We start from the raw sequence: 19,701 nt of genomic DNA, 5'->3' as shown, positions 1-19,701 counted from the left end.
CTTAGGTGGCTCAGTCCATTAAGTGTCTGCCTTGGGCACAGGTCATGATCTCTAGGGTCTTGGGATGGAGCCCCATGTCAGGGAGCCTGCTTCTCCTTTTCCTTCTGCCCACCATTCCCCCTGCTTGTGCTCTCTCTCTATCAAATAAATACATAAAACATTTAAAAAAAATAGATAAACCATAAAAAAGACAGAGGATTGGAAGTTTTGTTGCAAAGAGAACAAAATTCTTAAATGATATGAATACATATGGCAGCATAAAGGATGTACTTCATCTTGCTTCTTCTAACTCAGCAAGGTCCATCCTAATTATGATAATGACAATTGTGTCAAGAAGAAACTCTAGCAACTACTTTATATGAAACTGAATATATTCACTTAAATTTAAAAAAGGGACATCCAAAGGAAATATTCATGAAGTTGCAGTCAAAATTACTAGGCTGAACAGAATTCATTCAAAACTTTTATTATCTTCCCCCCAGAATCATGTTAGAGATTCACGTTATTGCCCACTCTATGTATTCCCAGTGCTTAAAAGAGTGATTGGCACAAAGCAGACGCTCAGTAAATATTTGTTGAATAAAACAGTTTATTAACTAGGTATTCTTTATTGGTAAGGTAATACAGACATTCATTTAAAAATTTAAACATTTGAAAGAACACAGGATGAAAAGTTATGCTTACTCCTTATCTAGGACTTCCAGACTCCCACTATAGAAGAAACCACAGTAACCAGTTTGCATAATGTTCTTCTAGAATGTTCTATGCATATCTAAGCATACATACATACATATATGTGTGTATATATACACATTTACATTTATATATATATTTTAAGATTTTAATTATATTTATTCATGAGAGACAGAGAGAGAGGCAGAGACACAGGCAGAGGGAGAAGCAGGCTCCCCACAGGGAGCTCCATGCAGGACTCCACAGGGAGCTCAATGTGAGACTCTATCCTGGACCCGGATCAGGCCCTGAGCCGAAGGCAGACACTAAACCCCTAAGCTACTCAGGCATGCCGTATATGGTTGTTTTTAAACAGGTAGAGGCACACCATATAGATAGTTCTACATGTTGATTTTATTCAATTAAATATCTAAATGACATAGATTTTAAGAATTGCTTCAAATAAATGAAAAATTATATAATATTGACATTTTATTTTTCTTTTCTTGATGATGTCATATCTTATAAACCATTTGTGTTTCTTTTCTATGAACTGCCTCAAAGTTCTTTGTCAATTTTTCTATTGATTTAATGGACTTTTATAACTGATTTGTAAGAGGTCTTTATATATGAAGGAAATGAGCTCATTGTCATATGTGTCGAAATATTTTTCTCAGTTGATCATTTGTCTTTGACTTTGTATGGTGGTTTTTTTTTTTTTTCTGTGCAGAAAAAAACATTTTTTAATGTAGTCATGTTCACTAATCTTTTTGGAATTTGGGTTTCGTATATTGCTTAGGATAGCTTTCTCATCTTCAAAAGGAAATAAATTCCCCTAATTTGCTCTAATAGTTATATTATCTCATATGCTCAAATCTTTTACTTAAAATTAATTTGATGAAATGTGGCTTTATTAGATGTTTTCCACATGCTATTAGATATTAAGCTACATTACTAAATTTCAATGTATTTAAGCATTCATTTTTAAAAAATTAACTTTGTTATCATGGAAAATTCCAAACTTACAAAAGTAGATAGTGAAGAGTGAGAAAGGTGACCTGATAGGCAAGATTTTGACATTTTTGACCTTATCTAAAGCTTGGAAATCTACATTTCTTTCAGTTTAACAACTTTAGCTGTGTAAATTGGAATAACAAGGGTGTGTTATTTAAAACTGATCCCTCACATTGCTCCCAACAAATAAAACAAACAACCATTGCCACAAAGGAAAACTTAAAAGTTTCCGTAATTTTTAAACACTGTAACAGTGATGATAGCAGGGAGCAAAATATCAAACAATATCATTGTTTCCATCCTTGTTGTCTTTTTGTTACTCTTCATTCCATGATCTTAGGGGTGCCTACAATCACATGGAAAAATCTGACTTGCTGAACAACATCAACAGAATTCATTTTGTTAATTTTCCAAAAGTCTAAGTGGATTTGCGAATAGCAGCTAATGCTTGGGTGACAGGACCTATGAGTATGTTTTGTGACTTTGTGTTTCTGACACTACTTTTATTTTTATCTTAATTATCTTTCAATATATACCTAGCTAGACTTGGTGAACTGAAGGCACAGCTAGTGTTAAAATGTGCTGCATTATGGGCAGCCCCGGTGGCTCAGTGGTTTAGCACTGCTTGCAGCCCGGGGTGTGATCCTGGAGACCTGGGATCGAGTCCCACGTCAGGCTCCCTGCCTGGAGCCTGCTGCTCCCTCTGCCTGTGTCTCTACCTCTCTCTCTCTCTCTCTGTGTGTGTGTCTCTATGAATAAATAAATAAAATCTTAAAAAAATAAAATGTGCTGCATTAAAATATAATCATTATCAGAGAATAAGAAGACAAGCCACAGATTTGGGAAAATATTTGCAAAGGCGTATCTGATAAAAGGACTGCTATCCAAAATATACAAGGAATTCTTAAAACTCAACAAAAAGAAAACAAGCAACATGATTAAAAAATGGGCAAAATATTTGCACATACATCTCACCAAAGATACAGAAGACAAATAAGCATATGAAAGATGCTCAACATCTTACCTTGTTAGCGAAATGAAAATTAAAACAATCTATTAGAATGGCCCAAATCCAGAACATTGACAACACCAAACGACGGTGGGGAAGTGGAGCCATAAGAACGCCCATACCTTGATGAGGATTTGAAAGAGCACAGCTATTTTGGAAGACAGTTTGGTGATTTCTTATGGAACAAAACCTATCCTTACCATACTATCTTTCAATTGTACTCTGTGTTTATTTACCCGAAGGAGCTGAAAACTTATGTCGCAGCAAAAACCTGCACAACGGATGTTTATAGATATTGGGCAATGTGGCTGCCAAAACTGGGAAGCAACCAAGATTTCCTTAATAGGGGAATGGATAAACAAACTGTAGCACATCCAGAGGCTAGAATATATTTAAAATGCTAAATGGAAATGAGCTATTAAGCCATGAAAAAAAAAAAACATGGAGGAAGTTTAAGGAATCTTTTAAATGAAAGAAGCCAATTTGAAAAGGCTACTACTGTATGATTTCAACTGTATGACATTCTGGAAAAAGTAAAACTGTGGAGACAGTAAAAAATCAGAGGTTGATGGGTTGGGAGTAGGGAGAGGATTTTTAGGGCAATGAAAATAGTCTATGTTACTATTCTAGTGGATACATGCCATCACAGATTTTTCAAAACCCATAGAAAGTACAACAGCAAGAATGAACCTTACTGTAAACTATGGACTTTGGATAATGATGTGTCACTGTAGGTTCATCAATTTTAACACATGTATCACTGCTGGCAGGAGCAAGAAGAGCTGAAATCTGACTAATGGTGAGTTTTCTATTTTTTTCTGGCAGTTTTTTTTTTTTATCAGTTTTTGCTACTTGTATTTTGAAACTCTGTTATTAGCTGCATAAACTTCTAGGGTTTTTAGATCTTCTTGATGAATTGATCCCTTTGTCATTATGAAGTGCTGTTCTATATCCCAGCTACTATACTTTGCCCTAAATATATTTTTCTGATATTAATGTGGCTTTCTTTTGATTTACTTTAGGTTTATCTCTTTATATCCTTTCTATTAACCTATTTGTGTCCTTATTTTTGATGCATTTCTTATATGACATAGTTGGATATTGTTTTTTTGTATCGAATTTGACAATCTATGTCTTTTATTGGAGTGTCAGAGCATTTACATGAAGCATGATTATTTATATGGTTGGTTTTAAACTGACCATATTGCTATTTGCTTTCTATTTGCCATGTTGATTTTTTCTTCCCTTTTCTCTTATTCTGTCTTCTTCGTGATTATTTTTTCTGAGTTTACTTTATCTCCTTTGTTGGCTCTATTAACCATTACACCTCGTGAGTCTGAAAGGAGATCCTCTGCAAACCTCTGGAGGCCTTTTTCTATATAGCTGTCTTTTTTCTGTTCCTCTGCCCTGTGAACTGATTGCTTTGGAGTCTCCAGCAAAGAGGTCTTTCTGAGTTTTCTCAACTTTGAGTTCTCAATTTCCTCTACGGACTGAAAGCTTTCTCCATGCATTCAACTGATGTAATCTTGAGACTTACCTTGTTGGTTTCTTATCTCTTGGGGATCACTGTCCTACATTCCTGACTTCCAACGCCATGAGAGCCATTGTTTCATATAATTTGTCTATTTTTGTTGTTGTTTCAGCAAGGAGGGTGAACCCAGAATCTGTTACTCCATCTTGACAGGAAATGCTTGTACTTATGAGGGGTTTTGCACTACCCATTCCTCCTGCCTGTAGTACTCTTCCTCTTGGACTTTACATGGTAAAATCTTTCTAACCATTTAGATCTTTGTCAGAAGTCAGCCCCTTAGAGAAGTTTTCCCTCAATCTGAAGGAGCCACCCAGACACTTTCACATTTTTCTCTCCCTTTGTCTTTGATATTACTTTCTAATACTTCCCTTGATGATTTAATTATTAAGTTTTTAAAAATCTGTTTTTTTTCCACTAGATTATAAACTTGAAGATATTAAAGATGTTATAGACCATACCCACACTGATTCTCTACTACCGGTAGCACTGCTTGACACATAGTAAGCATTTGACATGTGACACATAGTAAGCGTTCAACATACCTTTACTGAATGAATAAATGAAGGAATCCTTATTTTTGTTATTTTGTTATTTTGTTGTTTAAATTGTTCTGGTTTTGGTAGATTGGCTTTTCAGATTGGCTAATATGCCCTCAAAACATGTTTCTATCCTTTTATTTTTTGGGCACTTCTTTATTAAGTGTACAATTTTAAATTTCATGAATGTGTATACCCATATAACTACCACTACACTCAGAAATAGAACTCTTCCATTATTCCAGAGGTTTTCTGAACCTCCTTTCTGTAAATTTCCACTCACTATGTATTACACTATTCTGATTTTTATCCACTATAGATTAGTTTTCCTTTTATTTTTTTATTTTATTTTTTATTTTGAACTTCGTATAGATGGAATTTTACAGTAAGTACTCTTATGTGTTTCTAAGATGGTTCATGTTGCTTTGCATGTCAGCAGTTCATTCTTTTCATTGCTGAATATAATTACATTGTTTGGATATATGATAATGTATTCAACCATTATTTTTGATGAATAGTTGAGTTTTTCCAAATTTTTGTTATTATAATTATAATTAAGTTACTATGAAAAGCTTTGAAGACATTTAGTTTTTTTCTCTTTGAGTAATTACTTGGAGTGAAATTGGTAGGGTAGGTATAGGAAAACATTTTCCAAAGTGTCTGTCCTATCTTAAAATCCGGTAGTTATACTGAGTGTCATCGTTGTCCTACTTACTCTCAATATTCAGTGTTGTCAATTATTTTGATTTAAGTTATCCTGTTAAAAGCAAAACTTGTGTTTCCTTGATGAAATGTTGAGCACATTCTCATATACTTATTAGCTATATCTTTTTTTTTTTTTTGTGAAGGGTTTGCTCAAGTTTATTTTCTGTTTTTAATGGATTGTTCATCTTTTTTCCTATTTGTTAGATTTTTTATATATTCTGGATACAGTCTTCTAGTTACATATATTCATTATGAATATTTTCTCCTGGCCTATCACTTGCCTTTTTATCTTAAGAAGTCTTGATGAGGGGTGCCTGGGTGGCTTAGTTGGTTAAGCGTCTGCCTTGGGCTCAGGTCATGATTTCAGGGTCCTGGGATTGAGTCCTGCATCTGGCTTTCTCTCTCTCTCTCTGTGCTTGAGCTCTCTCAAGTAAGTAAATAAAATCTTAAAAAACAAGAAATCTCGGGATGCCTGGGTGGCTCAGTGGTTGAACATCTGCCTTTGGCTCAGGGTGTGATCCCAGGGTCCTGGGATTGAGTCCCACATCAGGCTTCCCTCAAGGAGCCTGCTTCTCCCTCTGCCTATGTCTTTGCCTCTCTCATGAATAAATAAGTAAAATATTAAAAAAAAAAGAAGTCTTGATGAGCAATAGCTTATGTTTTTTTTATTTCATTTAATCTATTAGATTATTTTATATTTTGTGCAATTTGCGTCACATCTAAGAAATCGTTGCTTACCCTGAGATTGTGAAGGTATTATCCTATGTTTTCATTTGGAAACATTATTATAGCTTTTACTTTGAATATAAAAGGCATTTTAAGTTAATTTTTGTTTTTAGAGTAAGTAAAAGTTGATATTTACTTTTTCCTATAGAAGTATCCAAATTTCCAGATCTGTTTGAAGAAAAAAAAAAGAAAAAAACTTTCATTTCCCCTTGAATTACTTTGGTTTCTTTGTTGAAAATAAATTCACTGATGTATGAATTTATTTCTGGATTCTCTATTTCATATCAGTGATCTACTTATCTTTTCTTGCACCAATTCCACACTGTCTGGATTCTCTAGCTTAATAATAAGTTTTGACATTAGAGAGTACTATGAATCCCCCACCTTTATTTTTCTTTTTCAAAATTATTTTTGCTATCATAGGTCCATTGCATTTCCACAAAAATTTTAGAATCAGCTTGTCAATTTCTACAGAAACAGCTTGCTGGTGATTCTCTTTGGGAGTGAATTGACCATACCAGCCAGTATAGGGAGAATTGATATCTGAATAATTTTAAGTCTTCTTATCCATGATCATATGTCTCTATTTATTTACATTTTCTTTAGATCTTCTCTCAGCAATTCATAGTAGTTTTCAGTTTAGAGATCTTACATGCTTTGGTTAAAATTATCCCTACTTATTCTTTGATGATAAGGTAAAGGGAATTGTTTTTAAAATATTATTTCTCAGTTTTTTGCTGCTATATAGAAATATAATAGAATTTTTTATATTAATCTTTTATCCTGTGACCATGCTAAATTCAATGATTACTTCTAAGAATTTTCTTTTAGAAGATTTATTAGGATTTTCTACATGAATTCCTTAGGATTTTCTAAACAAGGTTTTGATTTTCTTTAAGACTTTCCTTCCTTCTTTTTTTTTTTTAATTAAGTTTTTATTGATTTATTTGAGAGAGAGAGAGAGATAGTGAGAGAGAGAGCACAAATGAGGAGGAGAGGGAGAAGCAGGCTCTCCATGAGCAGGAAGGTCACAAGAGGCTTGATCCCAGGACCCTGGGATCATGGCCTGAGCTGATGGCGGATGCTTAATCAAGTGAGCCACCCAGACTCCTCTGATTTTCCTTAAGATTTTCTATAAAAGACAGTTATGTCTTTTTCTAAGTCTCTAAGTCTTTTTTTTTCTTATTTTTATTGCACTATCACTGCCCATACAAGAATAAGTAGAAGTTGTGAGATGGGACATCTTTTGCTTTGTTCTTAACAATAGGGAAGTACTTAATATTTTACCATAAATAAGATGTTAGCTGTAAGTTTCTTTTTTTCATAGATGGCCTTTTATGAGATGAAGTTCCCTTCTATAACTTGCATGCTTTCATATTTTTAATCACAAATGGGTTTTGAATTTTGGCAAATACATTTTCTGCATCTATTTAAATGATCATATGGGTTACTCTCTTTATTCTGTTAACATGATGATTTATATTGATTGATTTTTAAATGTTAAATCTGGAATCAACTCCCCATAGTTATGATATAATATCCTTTCTCTATATTGCTGGATTCAATTTTGCCAGTATTTTGCTGTGAATTTTTACATCTATGTTCATGAAAGATGCTGGTCTGCAATTTTCTTATAATATCTATGTCAGGTTTTGGTATCAAGGTTCTGCTGTCATCATAAAAAGAGTTGGGAACTATTCCCTTCTCTACCTTCTGGAAGATTTTATAATGTTCTTTGGGTTTTTGGATACTCATTATGTTTTACCTGTCTAGAAGCTGAGAAAGAAATTTAAATGTACATATTATCCTCTTTCCTGGAATGTTTATCTACTATGTAATGATAGTTCATAAGTAAAAAATGTTTGTATCATCTGCAAGTTGTTTATTCACATAATGTGATTACTTACTTTCTTCTAAAATCAGTATAGGTATTTGAAGTATCAGAACAGCAAACCAAAATTAACACTTACTTATGTGTGTGCATGCATGTGTGTGTACGTGTGTATGTATGTACATACATATCTATATATCTATTTTTATATCTGTTTGTTTGAGAAAATATATAGTATCCTAGGAAGTGCTTCTCTGAGTATACAGTGTGATAGCTGGATTTGAGAAAATTTCATATTATTTCATAAAATAGAATGTCTACAAACTATGTCTCAGAAGGACAGGAATTAAGAATATTGAAGATTATTTAAATCCTCAGATGCACAAGTTTTATTAGAGCCAAGTTTTCTAGGCCTTTTAAAAGTTTTTCCTCAGGGCTGTTGAGGCCAATTGCACTCATTTTAGTTTCATCTCGTTTTATTTTATCCAATCTCTTTCTTTCCAGAGTGTAACGAGCTGTGAAGGGGCCAAAATATAATCAGGGAAGAAGAAAGAAAAAAAATGAAGGTCTTGAGTTAGACACAAATTGGAAAAATGAGTCTCAAAATGGTTGAAAATAATCATCCCTAATCCCTTTGATTTTAGCTTCTTTGATACATATGAACTATGATTGGCTTCTAGGATTTATAATTCACCCAGGAGTTTTCGTTTTGTTTTCATGGTACCTTGTGATTGCTTCAGGTAACAATATATGACTAGAAATGAGAAAACAGGCTTGTGGATTGAAACCCAAAACAACAGAATGAAATTCATACAATATCAATTTATTCTAAATTACTGTTCTGAGGAGAATACTCTCCTAATTTAACTATGCTTTATATTTTTTGGGAAAATATATGAATTTAAAATTTGATTCACTTTGTTAAACAGACAGGGGAAGAGTTAGAACAGATGTTTGTGTTGTGATTTAAAATTTGGGGGACTTAGAAGTTATTATCTCTTGAAAGTCAAAAACTTTCTTTGCTGCTTCTTCCTTTCCTTCATTTTCTTCCTCTCCTTTTTCTCCTCCTCCTCCTCCTCCTTTTGCTTCTCCTTCTTCTTCTTCTTCATTTTGTCTTCTATTTGGAAGGACCATGCTTGAAGTTGTGCACTGGGAACATGAAACAGCTTTGAAGCATTTTTATATCTGCAGGGACTTTATTCAAATGCAGTCTTGCTCACCTTGGAGTACCAAACCCAAAGCCAGTTTTTACATTTGGTTGGCTTTTTTATTTACATAGATTATTTTCCCTTCACATCCCCATTGATTTTGTGTCTTTAACACACTGATAAAAATAAGACATTACCCATATTTTGGTTACACTTGGAAAATAATGATTGCTAGCAAGAGAGGATCCAAAGCCAGAGGAAGGGAAATTGAGAAGGAAACAGGGCCCGAGAGGGGCCATCTTAACTTGTTTTCTTTACATAGAAATGTCTCAAGATGAGAGTTGAAACAATGGTTTGGACAACTATATTAAAAAATGTTTAGTAGGCACATTTTCCAGTCATATTATAATGAGAAACAGATGTAGATGCTGTTAAATCATGTCAAATATGAACTGCCTGTGTACCCCGTGAATATGTGTAAATATTTAACTAGCAAAACAGTCACAGGAGAACTGCTCTGGAGTAATCTTGGAAGCAGGAAACCACAAATTATAGGTCTGAAATTTACCATGCATGGCTTATGAGTTCAGATAAGTAAAACCAAATGAAGAGACTCTGAAAGTTTTATAAATAGTTCATGATTTTTGGTAGGGGGAGGGAAGAAAAAGGATTAAGGAGAATTTTAATGCACTTCAAGTACAATTAATTATAACCAGAGCAGCAAGAATCATCTGATAGGAATTCAGTTATTCATTTGGATCTAGCATATATTACTTATCAACTTACATAGGAACAATTACTGCAAAATCAGAGCTTACCCTAATTAAGTTCTAAAGTCAGCATGTAAAGTAAAAATCATATATATTCAGACTTACCCTTGACAGTCTCCCTGGAAGGCATCCTGCTGGAGACAGAAATACATAGTTCTACTAACACAGCTAATGTTGGAAGTGATCCCCATATCTTCTGCAGGTTTTGGATGATGAGGATAGGTTTGGTTTATGGGCCAAATGGGAGGGGGGGTTAACTATTGACATCAGGAGCATGTTGCTTGGAAAATATGTATCTTTAAAATGAGAAGCATGCTGTGATTCTAGTCAGATGGAAAGGAAAACAGATTTGTGCTTTCCATTTCATCCACAGCCTGGAGCTTAGACTCCTAGAGGGGAAGAGTGGAATGAATTTGCCCTATTTTATTGCTTTGTTTCACGTCTAATTTTCACTTCATCAAAATAATATTGTCTAATAACCATCTTCACTTTAAATTACTTTGTTGGAGTATAGTTTCCATATAGTGGGGTGCACCGCTCATAAGTGTTTTAGTTCTGAGTTTTAACAAATGCACATATTCATATAACCCATGCTGTTACCAAGATCCAGAGTATTTCTCTTCTTGCTCTATTACAGTCAGTCCTGCTGCTCTTCTCTCTCCAGCCTCAATCGTCATTCTGATTTCTTTCTCCACAGATTGGTTTTGTCTGTTCCAGAATCCATATCAATGGCATTACCTGGCATGTACTTACGGATCTGGCTTCTTTTGTTCAGCATAATGCATGTGAGATTGATTTATGCTGTTGCATGTATCATTTCTGTTTATTGCTGCCTATTGTATCATATATCACAATTTGTTTACTTCTTTTCCTCTTTTTAGACATTTGAAATGTTTTCTGTTTGAGACTATTATAAATAGAGTCACTATGAATGTTCATGTACATGTCTTTGTGTAGAGGCATGTTTTGTTTTCTCTTGAGTAAATATTAAAGAGTAGAACTGGTGGTCAGAAGGTATGTTGTGTTTATTAAGAAACTGCCAACCATTTAAAAAGAATGTTGTCGCTTTTTATATGCTCATTAGTAATGTCTGAGAGTTCTGGTTGTTTCTCATCTTGTTCACTTCTTTTTATTTTTTTGTCATTATAGTAGTATCTCATTGCAGGTTTGTGGGTTTTCCTAATAATTCACTATGTTAAGCATCATTTCATGTGCTTCTTGGACATTCGTAGATCTTTTGTGAAGTATCTGTTCAAATCATTTGCCCATCTTTAGCTGGTCTGTCGTTTTATTATTGAGTTGAAAGAATTCTTTATATATTCTGGATATGGGTCCTTTGCCTGATAGACACTTTGTGAATATTTTCTCCCATCTGTGGTTTGCATAGTCTATCAATGTCATTTTTAAAGTTTCTTTATTTTACAGAGAGAGAGAGAGAGAGAGAGAGAGCAAGCAGGTGCAGTGGGGTGGGGTAGAGGAAGAGGGAGAGAGAGTCTCAAGTAGACCCTGCACTTTGAACAAAGCCTGACATGGTGCTGGATCTCACAACTCTGAGATCATGAGCTGAGCCAAAACCAAGAGTCAGATGCTCAATTAACTGTGCCACCCAGGCACCCCTATTAATGTCATTTTTAGTGAGAAGAAATCTTTAATTTTTTCTTTTATACTTTCTGCATCCTGGGTGAGAAATCTTCATGTACCTCAAGTTTTTGAAAGTATTCTTTTTATTTTCTTCTGGAAGCTTTATAGTGTTCACTTTTATATTTAGGTCTATGAGGTAGGAACCAAAGTTAAATTTTTTTTATAAGGTATTCACTTGTTCCAGGAGTATTACTGAAAAATGTCTTTTCTTTCCACATTGATTTGCTCTGATGTTTACTTGAAAATAGTTTGATTATAAAAGTGTGTCTTTTTTTCTCAACCCTCTCTTCTGTCTTATTGTCAATTTCTACCTCCTCATACCAATATCATGCTGTCTCAGCTGTCATAGCTTTATTGGAGATCTCTCTTAATTTTTCTTAGCCGTGTTTTGTAATTTTTAGGGCAGAGACTTTAGATATCTTTTGCAAAATTTATCCATATTTTTTGTTTTTTTGATGTTATTATAAAGAGTATTATTTTTTAAATGTAATTTTTCCATTTGTTCATTACTGTTATATAGAAATATTATTGTTTTGTATGTTGACTCTATTTCCTGAGGCCTTGCTAATTCAGTTATTAGTTGTGGAATAGTTGTTTTGTAGATTTCTTTGGATTTTTCTGTGTGTATAACCATGCTGTTTGTGAATGAAGAGAGTTTTATTCCTTCTTTTTAAAGTTTTATACTTTCTATTTATTCTTCCTGGATTATTATTCTGGCTAAACCAATCAGAACAATTTTAAATAGAAATGGTGAGAGTGAATATTCTGGTGTTGTTTTTTGATCTTAGTTGGTAAATGGTCACCATTAGGTATGATATTAGCTGTAACATTTTATACATGTCATTGTTCATATTGAAGAAATTCTAGTAATAATTTGCTGACGTTCTTTATTTTTTTAGGAAGGAGTATTGAATTTTTTCAAATGCTTTTTCTGAATCTACTATGACACAATCCTTCTCTTTCATTGGTCAATGTGCTAAATTATGTTGATTGATACTTCTTAAAGATTTATTTATTTGTTTATTTGAGAGACAAAGAGAAAGAGAGACACAGAGAGAGAGAAGTGGCGGGGGAAGGGGCAGAGGAAGAGGAAAAGAGAGTCTTAGGCAGACTCCCCGCTGATTGCAGAGCCCAACACAGAACTTGATCTCACCACCCTGAGCTCAGGACCTGAGCAGAAACCAAGAGTCAGAGGCCTCCCTGACTGTGCCACCAGATGCCCCTATATTTACTGATTTTTGAAAGTGAAAGCAAACTAGTATTCCTGGAATATATTTTGCTTTTTATATATTGCAAATATTTTATTTTATTAATTTAATCTTATTTTTTTTAAGACTTTATTTATTTATTCATGAGAGACACAGATAGAGAGGCAGAGACATAGGCAGAGGGAGAAGCAGACTTCCCATGGGGGATGCGGGAGTCAATCCCAGGACCCTGAGATCACGACCTGAGCTGCAGGCAGATGCTCAGCCACTAAGCCACCCAGGTGCCCCTATATTGTAAATATTTTATTTTATTTATTTATTTTTTTTTTTAAATTTTTTTTTTATTTATTTATGATAGTCACACAGAGAGAGAGAGAGAGGCAGAGACACAGGCAGAGGGAGAAGCAGGCTCCACGCACCGGGAGCCCGATGTGGGACCTGATCCCGGGTCTCCAGGATCGCGCCCTGGGCCAAAGGCAGGCGCCAAACCGCTGCGCCACCCAGGGATCCCTATTGTAAATATTTTAAAAGCATTTTGTGTTTGTGTTCATGTGGGACATTTGTTAATAATATTCTTTTCTCATAATTTCCTTCTTTGTTTTGGTAGTCTCATAAAAATAGTTAAGTGTCTTCTATACCCTTTTCTGGCAAAGAGAGTTAGTAACCCTTTGTACAATATATGGTTATTTTGAGAATTGATTGAATGAACCTATATTAAAATCTTTAAAACATATATGTGGTATACATGCATAAATAAAATGTTATTTTATCTTCCTCTTAATATTACATTAGTATACCACCTAAGCACCAATTTTTTTTTAACCTAAGCATCTATTAAATAAAATTCCATATTCTGACACTTCTCAGTTGTGGCAACATCATTTATTTGTTTATTTAACATACTTAATTAGAAGACAGTATATTTAGCTCCAGGATAATAAAAAATAAATCAGATATGGTCTACTTTTTATAGAACTTCCTTATAATTATGAGTAGGCACATTATGAAATCCAAAGTTCATCCTGAAATATCAAATATATCTCCAATATGGTTTTGTAATAATATTTAAGTGTATTCTAGTTTCTGAGATTGGTGGTTCATGTATGGGGGAATTTATAGTAATTATCCACAACACATTACTATACTCCCTCATACTTCTCCCCCTCTTTGATCTCATTAGCAAGTAGAATTTCTCCTAGCTCTATAGGTAGGAGATATATATTTGATTGTATACATGCTTTCAGAAAATATTCTGGGGTCATACTTATTCTTTCAAAAAAATGATGCTTAAGTAGAAGTTTAGTTGAAAGCCGATAAACCTACCAGTTTTGACACACAAGCCACCCTTATTTCAATAAAATAAAACTTATTTTGTTAGAGATTGTGCAGTAATTTTCACAGAGGGTAAATTGCAGGAGGAGAGGATTGTGTTTGCAACTAAGCATCTGAAATGCAAATATATATTTATTAACCCGAAATTATTTCTTTTTTCATCTAGACACACTATTGTGTCAGGTAGCAATCTGTTTTTGTTGTTGTTGTTGTTGTTGTTGTTTGTGGCTTTTTTTTTTTTTTTTTACTTGACTTACTTAAGATCATAGTTCTTGTCCAAACATGGAGATTTCTGAAAAAGAAGGAAGGGACCTGCCAAAGGGCCAGCAGGTGGTGCTTCCTTTTCAGTGTGAAAGAAGCCAATATCCAGGCAACCCACCCAGTATTTTACCAAGTGCTACATAAAGCAAAAATTAAGAATTTACACATTTAATCTTGATTCTATGTTTCTATATCTTGATTTTCATTAATTAACCAGTAAGTATTTATGTTAAAAACGTTAAATTGACTCTCTCTTCCCTATCTGAAGACAGATGGGGAATCAGTAGCCCATGGCCAAATACAGAGGCACTAGTGAGCTGTACTCTTAGCTCCTGGGCTGAGAGATAAAATATGAGACTTAGGACACTGTCACCATCGATGGCGGATACCAGCCATTCCCATCAGTGATCCTTGCCATAGAGGATATTAACTGAAGCCTCTGACCCTTTTTCTTCACTTGGCCTAATGCCTTATATTGCAGCCATGTCTGAAGTAATGATCTTCCTATTGATCTCCACACTGGGGATCTGGGCTACTTGTATAATTCAGTTTATTCATGAAAGCAAAACAGCTGTTATTAGAGAAAATCCTTGGCTTGGTGGTATTTTGAAGCTCTTCAGATGTCTAAGGACTCCCACTCTTAGTGCTTTATCTCTATAGTTTTCATGGTCTCTCTCTTTCCCTGTAGAAATGTCATACACACAGGAATTATTTGTCCCGTGTCCCCAGAAGTGTCCTACAAATATTTACTGAACACCAAGACTATTAAGTGCTTAGGGTACAAGGGCAAGCAAAAACACTCACTCCACCTGTTTTCCTGAGGCTTTCAGTCTGATGTGGAGACAGATGTTAATGAGATAGTCACACTAATAAAGGCATAACTACAAAGTTGATGGGGTCCCGAAGGGAAGGAAACCCACTTCTATGAGAGCTTATCCCTGAAACTGTTAGAGATAAAAGGTCTTTTCAAGGACTTCTTTCTTGGTCCTGATCTTATCTCATTTCATCTTTTACAAAACTGAGAACTTTTCAGTATGTTGTATTTCTCCTGTCAAGTCTTGAGATCAACTGTTGAGATGGTCAACATGTATGAGAATTCAGTGAGAACCATAACAATCAATACATTTCTGAGTTTTCTTCCACTGTTAGAAGAGGCCAAAGAATGCTCAGGATACTAGACTAGAGAGAGACACACTAGAGAAAGAACAGGTTTTAAAAAGTGAAAAGATGTGGAAATGTTTTCCAGGTAGATAGATTTGATCTTTGATTGGAATGTCCTTAGTATCTTTAGTTGGTAACATGTACAATGTGTATATTGATAGATCAATTCCTTCATTTCTCCTGATAATATCAAACTTATAAGTACACCAGCATCTCATTCATCCTCCCAGGATGCTGGGCATTCTTTTGAAAGATGTGCTGGGCACGGGGTCCTAATGTTTGCTTTAATTTTCCTGCTGTCATTACCTTCAGCAGATTCCCCTGACTCTGTCCAGTTTCTACATCTAAAACAAGCTGATCATACTCCAAGGATTTGTTTTTATGACCAAAATGAAATCAATTACCTATAAAGCATACACAAGTGTAAGTGATATGATTATAAGCCACAGAGCAGGGCAAACTTCCTTCTTAATGTCAGAGGAAATTTCAAGGTGACATGGCAAAGGCCATCTGTGGAACAGACTCAGAAACAGGAATAGGAGGTGAAGTTTGGACTCTTCTGCCCCTTTTATATGTGCATGCACCCAGTTACACATCATTTTGGAACTTATTTACTTAATACTAATTCAGAAAAGCCTAATAGTTTGAACAAAGACTGGGCCTAACAGGGACTGGATCTAACTCAAAATGCCTTTGCTAAAAAAAAAAAAAAAAAAAAAAGCCTTTGCTTAATTGATACAATAGAATAGATAAATGACAAAGGAAAGTGTTTCAAATATTCACTAGTATAGACTTTTCTAGCTACTTAAAACATTTTGGAGGCATAATTTCTATAGCATTAATTTGAAGTACCATCTTTCCTTAGAGTCTCTATTCTTTTAAATTCTCTAAGACATTTGTATGGCATTGACTTGTCACAAGGCAGATAAAACTATAACACAAAAGCACTTTAGATATAATTTTCACAATGTAGTTGAACAATAAGTTATTTTCATTTAGAAATTAATATAGTAATTAATTTATTGATAATTTGAAAATAGAGAACATAAGTGGGTAATGGACTGAGGGACAGGGTGGATGGGTAGTACCATTTGTTGAGATGAGGATGAAGAACACATTTTTTTTTTTTAAGAAAAGATGATAAGCTCATTTTTTTTGTTTTTGCATGTTTAGGAAACTATAGTACTTGTAAATGGGAGATGGCCAGTAGGCAATCGAATGGGTATCTCTGGAGCTCAGAATGTAATTCTGGCTTGAAATAGGGATTTGGGACCCTTTGGCATTGGTGACAGTTAAATAAAATGTAATATGAGAAAGAAAGCACATGAAAAGGACCCCAGGGATCACCAATATTTAAGAGATGGAAGGAGATAAGAGGGAGCAAGGTATCTAAGGAGAGATGACAGGGAGGTGGAAAAAAGACTGGCAGGAAGTGAAGTCCGAAAAGCCAAGGGAAGGGAAATATTGAGACAGCATCCGGTGTTAGGGGGAAGTCAGGAAGAAATCGCTGAAAAGTACCCATTGAATTAAGCAAAAAAAAAAAAAAAAATGCCTGCCAGTTTTGATGTGAGTATCCTGATACAGCTGTGTCTGAAGTTCAATTGCAGGGCTTTGAAAACTAAGTGTACGGTGAGAACTGGAGCAGTAAGAGGAAATTTCTCTCAAGAAGCTTGACTGAAGTTTAAAAAACAAGCAGTGAGTAAGAAGGGATTTTGCAGATGGGATTTTATTTTAGAGGTAGGTGGGATTCAAATATTGTGATGCATTTGGAGGAAAGAAAGTAAAAAGGGATTCTCTGAAGTTACAAGAGAGAGAAAGGATGATAAATGTGCTTTCTTTGAAGAACTAGGAGGGTTGCCTCCCAAACATGGTGTAGGGATTGGTCTTCAATAGGACAAGAAAGGTAGCAAGTATATAAGAATGGTTTCTAACTTCTCTGGACATAAAAGGTGAGGTGGTTGAATGAGAGATGGAAGAAAGGATGTATTGGATGGGAAAGTAGAAATAACAGTTGTTTTCTTTTGTCAGCCAAGCAGTTCTTAAGCACATATCCTGAGCTCTTGTTACATTTTCAGCACCCTATGGGGATTAATGGTGAAACAAAATAAATACAATGCTTGTCACCATAGAGTGGGGGACAGACACGAATCTTTTATTGTTTTTGTCTTGCATTTTTCTAAGACAAGGTCTGTAGCTTCATTATCTTTTCAAAGGCATCCAATGAAAGACTCATTAGCTGAGTAGTGAAGATGAAAATCAAAATTCTAAAGATGGTCTATTTTTTTATCTTAATTTAAAAATAGTGATATATAATTGACATAAATATTATATTAGTTTCAGATGTATGACATAATGATTTGATGTATGCATATATTGTAAAATGATCACCACAGTGAGTCTGGCTAATATTTATCACCACACATAGTTACAAATTTTTCTTGTGATGAGACCTTTTAAGATTTACTTTCTTAGCTGCTTTCAAATATTCAGTACAGTATTATTACCTATAGTCACCACGCTATACATTACATTCCCAGAACTTATTTATATTCTAAATGGAAGTTTCTATCTTTTGACCACTTTCACCCATCTTGCCACCCCTCACCCCTCCACCTCTGGTGACTACCCATTTATTCTGTGAACTTGTGTTTTTCCTTTTTAAAGATTCCACATATAAGTGATATCATATTGTTGTTTTTAAAATTTTTATTTATTTATTTTTAAAAAATATTTATTTGGGAGAGAAAGAGTATATGCAAGAGAGAGCATAAGAGAGAGATCGCACACACAAGAGAGGAGAGGAACAGAGGCAGAGGGAGAAGCAGACTTCCTGCTGAGTGGGGAGCCTGACTTGAGGCCCTATCCTAGGACCCTGAGATAATGACCTGAGCCAAAGGCAAATGCTTAACCGACTGAGCCACCCAGAACACCCCAAGTGAGATTATATTGTATTTGTCTTTCTCCATCTGATTTATTTCACTTAGCAAAATGCCTTTGAAGTCTATCCTTGTTCTCATATATAACAGGATTTCTTCTTATCTATGACTGACTAATATTCCATTGTGTGTGTGTGTGTGTGTGTGTGTGTGTGTGTTCATGTACCACATTTTCTTTATCCATTCATCCATCAATGGACGCTTAGGTCTTGGCTATTATAAATAATGCTGTAATGAACATAGGGGTGCAGAAGTCATTTCCAGCTAGTGTTTCATTTCCTTCCTTCATTTCCTGATAAACACCCAAAGTAGGATTACTGAATCATGTGATAGGTGTACTTTTAATTTTTTGAGGAATCTCTATAGTGTTTTCCATAGAACAGACATTAATTGTAATCATACAAATAAATACAAATTTTTGATATTGATAAGAGCCCTGAACAAGAGGTTTTTGGAGCTCTGGGTATTTTAACTCAGAAAGCTGAGTGAGGGATGGTACTTGAAAGATTTTTGGAAATAGGGAGAAAACACTAGATACATAATGTTTAATTAATGTTAGTTTTTCTTTTTCTTTTTGAAAATCATATCATTTGGAAGAGACAGTATATTTTAGCATACATTAATATTCTTCCCCATATGTGCCTTTACAAAACTTTCCTCATCTAAGATGACATGACATACTTGTAAGGGAGTTCCTTATTTTTTTTAAGTAAATGTACATGTTTACACTTCCAAAATGAGAACCACGAAGGACTGCATACCTCATTTTTAATGGACAGTCCCTGTGTTCCTAGGTTGCAGATATCACAACTAACCTGAAGTTGAAAAATATTCTCATCCTCTAATACTGATAACACATTAAAATATGCAAGAATATTACCACCTATGAATAATGCAGGAATTAAAAGTGTATATTATCATCCATGTATTGCAATAAGGGCTGGTATATTTCTAATTCCTTTATTGCCTTTTCTCAAGAAATCTAAAATTAATATGAAGTACAAGGCTAACTTCTGGGTAAGTTTTTTTAAAAAATGAATTAAGTGGTAAAATTTTAAATTTTGGGCACTCAATAAATATTTCAGGAAGGAATATAATCACATTTATCATATCTTTGGCCTCTTCTCATTCTGTTCTTATTCTTTCCACAACCACCATGCTTTCTTCTTCTTTTTTTTTTTTTTAATTCAAGTATAATTAATGTACAATGTTATTTCAAG

General features: G+C 34.4%; 1 long non-coding RNA gene across 1 annotated transcript; it reads right to left on the bottom strand.

Moving 5' to 3' along the window:
- Positions 1–8,826: 8,826 nt before the first annotated feature.
- LOC140634798 (uncharacterized) lies at positions 8,827–10,303 on the bottom strand. Its single transcript, XR_012032180.1, has 2 exons — positions 10,048–10,303; positions 8,827–9,173 (listed from the first exon to the last, which is right to left on the bottom strand). It is a non-coding gene; the product is annotated as an uncharacterized lncRNA (long non-coding RNA).
- Positions 10,304–19,701: the final 9,398 nt, after the last annotated feature.

This window comes from Canis lupus, chromosome 1 (assembly GCF_048164855.1).
Source record: "Canis lupus baileyi chromosome 1, mCanLup2.hap1, whole genome shotgun sequence".
Classification (NCBI taxonomy): domain Eukaryota; kingdom Metazoa; phylum Chordata; class Mammalia; order Carnivora; family Canidae; genus Canis; species Canis lupus.
Note: the sequence above shows the minus strand (reverse complement) of the source record. Positions and strands in the feature narration are given on the sequence as shown.